Source organism: Opisthocomus hoazin, chromosome 2 (genome assembly GCF_030867145.1).
Source record: "Opisthocomus hoazin isolate bOpiHoa1 chromosome 2, bOpiHoa1.hap1, whole genome shotgun sequence".
Taxonomy (NCBI): Eukaryota; Metazoa; Chordata; class Aves; order Opisthocomiformes; family Opisthocomidae; genus Opisthocomus; species Opisthocomus hoazin.
In genome coordinates this window covers 20,608,041-20,611,252 of record NC_134415.1, presented here as the reverse complement: position 1 = coordinate 20,611,252, position 3,212 = coordinate 20,608,041, and the positions used below count along the sequence as shown (strand labels likewise).

The window sequence follows — 3,212 nt, the reverse complement described above, 5'->3', positions numbered from 1 at the left end:
GGGCCATCTTTGCTTCTGCCTTTCCAAGGTGTCTCCTGCAGCTGCAGCGGGGGAGCTGGTAGATGGGTGCATACCCAGACCAGGTCTTTGTCCCCCTCTAGTGACTCAACTGCAAAAGAAGTTTTCTGAGTCCTACTGCCTCCAAAGCAAGGTGGTCATTATTTCAGGCCAGGATGTTGAATGGTTTCCTTTCTGAAGGCCAGTAGGACATCTAAGCACCACTAGCAGGTCGTGTACTTATATAGACTCAGACATTATCCATTACCAATGTAAACAGTAGTTAGGAGCTTGACTTTCTGCTCCAACAGGCCATATGTGCCTGCTCTGCTCCCGTGGAGGATGGCAGTCACAGGCTTGAGATGAGAGCCTGTGCTTAGTCCTCCAGGAGACCCAACTAGGGCCACTGCTACTAGTGCAAAAGCACATGCTCCCGTTCTCTTGCAACCAAACACTTGCTGAGTCACAGCCCAGTCACCCGTACGCTTAGCGAGTCGCGTCAGCCATCTGTCACCAGCACATCCTCCTCACCGCGCTGTGACTCTGCGGGGAAAACAACAGGAGGCAGATTACGTTTGGCTGAGGAGCCAGGCTCTCGTGCGTCTTGGCTCAGAGTAACCCCTGGATTGCCTTCTAACAAGTGGTGAAGCCTTGGGCTCGTCTTAGTTTGGCCCTTTGTCAGGGAAGAAAGTGACATTCAGGTTCAAACGCTGAAAGCTTTGGCTGACTAATGAGTGACTCCAAACGCAGCTGACTCAGGCAAGACACGGACAGCATTGTGAAAAATGTCCCTCTTACAGCCAGACCATCTACATGGCCTCCATGCTAGCGTTCTCCTCCAACCGGTGTTCAAAAAACAGCACCGAAATATAGGGTGCCCTGTTTCCCAAGGCCTTGTCCCGCCTACCGTGTCAGCTGAAGGCTGCAAGGGCAGCCTTGCTGTGCCTCCTGGCCTAACTCACCTTGGGTTCAGGTGTGTGCTAGAGGTGCAGCCTGGGGTCACAGCCCCCAGAGATGGGCACTGCCGGCTGGACCAGGCGCTGCCCGGGTGTGCCGGCCAGCCGGGGGGGTGCGAGCAGCTCAGGGTGGGGTTCACATGCGAGCGCACACACCCAGACCCTGCGCTGCTTGCCACCACCTCTGCGGCCGGGGCTGCCTGGCCTCCTCTCATCTGCTTGGAAGTCTGCTTTCCCCAGGAGCTCCCTGAGGGACAGATCATCCACACCAGCGGTCTGACCGTCCTGCTTTATCCTCAGGCAGTGAAAGAGTGCGGAGTGGCTGTGGCTTTTTTGTTCTGGAGGAAAAAAGCGAACTCAATGCCAGGCACAGATCCCATGCTGTATAGTTCAGATCGCACTCCGAGCGCATAATTCCCATTTGTGTTTGTGTGCACGCAGGGCAAGGGTGGGGGTTGGCGGGGGGGTGGTGAATATAAGAATGTAATTGTCATAATTTAATCCAAAACTACTTCTTGGAAGGAAAAAAAAAAACCAGGCCGACACAAAACAGCATGTTCAGTTATAAACACCACATGAAAGAGCCGTATTATGTTCTGCTTGGTAGCTGACATCGAACGTTCACATTCTCAGCTGCCCACTGTCGGGCAAAGGCCTTTCCAGCGCTCCCCCCCCCGAAGCACACAAAAGCCCCCCCCCAGCCAAACCGGAGCGCGGACACCAGTTTCTGAGGCCGCAGCCAAACCGGGGCGCAGACACCGGTTTCTGAGCCCACAGCGCAGTCCCACGCAGACGGTTCATGGTGGGCAGAGAGGGGCTGGCGGCCGGGGCGGCAGGGCGCAGACAGCCGGCCACCCGGGGCTCCGGGCGCGGGGCTGCGCCGGGCAGAGCGCGCACACCTCCCACAAGGCCGTAGGAGGTCGGCACGTGCCATGTGAGCCGCGGAGGATTTATTTTCCCCCCAGGTTTCCCATAACGGGCCAGTGTACTCCCGGAGCGGTGGGTGTCGGTGGCACCACGGCTGCTCCTCTCCAACTGACTCGGGCGCTGGGCAGCTGGAAGCAGCAGCAGCAGCGGTGGTGTCGGGGCCCTCAGCGCCCTTCCCTTCTCCTCCAGGCCTTCAGCTGGTTGAGTCATCCGGAGCAAAGGAAGCACAGTCATTCCTGCTCGGATCCCCGGGGTGCTCACCTGCTTCACTCCGGACGGCACCGCACCCCCCCAAAACAGCAGAGGCCCGATAATTCGCTTGGTATTTCTTTTCGCTCTCTGGGCAGACTTGCCCTCCCTGCCCATGGGATGAGGAGGCAATGAGGAGATGCCCTCCAAATCCTCGCTCTCCCCTGCGGTGGGGGTGGCCGGGGTCCCGTCCTAATGAGAGGCTCCGCAGATCATCTGGTGGAGTCTCTGCAACAGGAGATCACGAAATAAATGCCTTCTGCTTGAATAACATGTTTCTTAGCTTCACATTAACCTTTATTTTTCGTGGGGCTGGGTGACTATTAGCACCCGTGCTCACAGCTGAAGTGAAGCATCTTTGTTGTAGCGTGGGCGGGAGATGGGTTATCGTCAATATGGAGCAGATCTAGAGAATGGCTTCTGTTATTTACTTCTTTTCTGTTCTTGCAGGATGCGTGACACCGTTTAACAAAGATCCGCTTAGCGGAACCCAATTAAAATCTGGATTGTCACCCAGGCACCCTTGGGAGATTTTCCTCGCTTTGGCTGCACACCCAGCCCACCGCCACCTCATCAGTCCCGCTGTGCCCCAAGAAGGTGCTTCTGCGGGGGAAGGTGGAAGGAGGGTAAGCAAGATGGCACCCCGCACCGTGACACCTCGGGACAACGATCCGGCGGGGCGCCGCCATTTTGCCCGCGGGGAACGGTCGCGGCGTTCCGCGCGGGCAAAATGACAGCGCCTGCCGCGTTGTCCCCTCCCGCCTCGCCCGAAAGGTGGAATTGAACCACTCTGTCGCTAGACAGCTACAGGTTTGAAGCCTGCACCTCAGACCACTGAGGGTCATCCGGGCAACTCTCTGTGACCGATCGTCTCCTTATATAAAGCCCCGCCGGTGCGGCGCTCTCAGGTCAAGGTGAGCTGTGCTTTGTCGGGAAGGCTGCGCCCTCCGCCGGTTCCCGGTGCAGAGCCCCCAGCACCGTGTCGGGGTCATGCCGTGGCGGGAGGGGAGCGGGTGGGTGCCGCCGTAGCTGCCGGCCCAGAAGACCCCGGGCACTGTATGCAAATATAAGGGCGGTGATTGG

The 3,212-nt window shown here is 57.9% G+C and overlaps 1 non-coding gene across 1 annotated transcript; it reads right to left on the bottom strand.

Moving 5' to 3' along the window:
* Positions 1-2,893: 2,893 nt before the first annotated feature.
* Positions 2,894-2,980, bottom strand: TRNASTOP-UCA (transfer RNA opal suppressor (anticodon UCA)). The gene has a single exon. It is a non-coding gene; the product is annotated as a tRNA-Sec (tRNA).
* Positions 2,981-3,212: the final 232 nt, after the last annotated feature.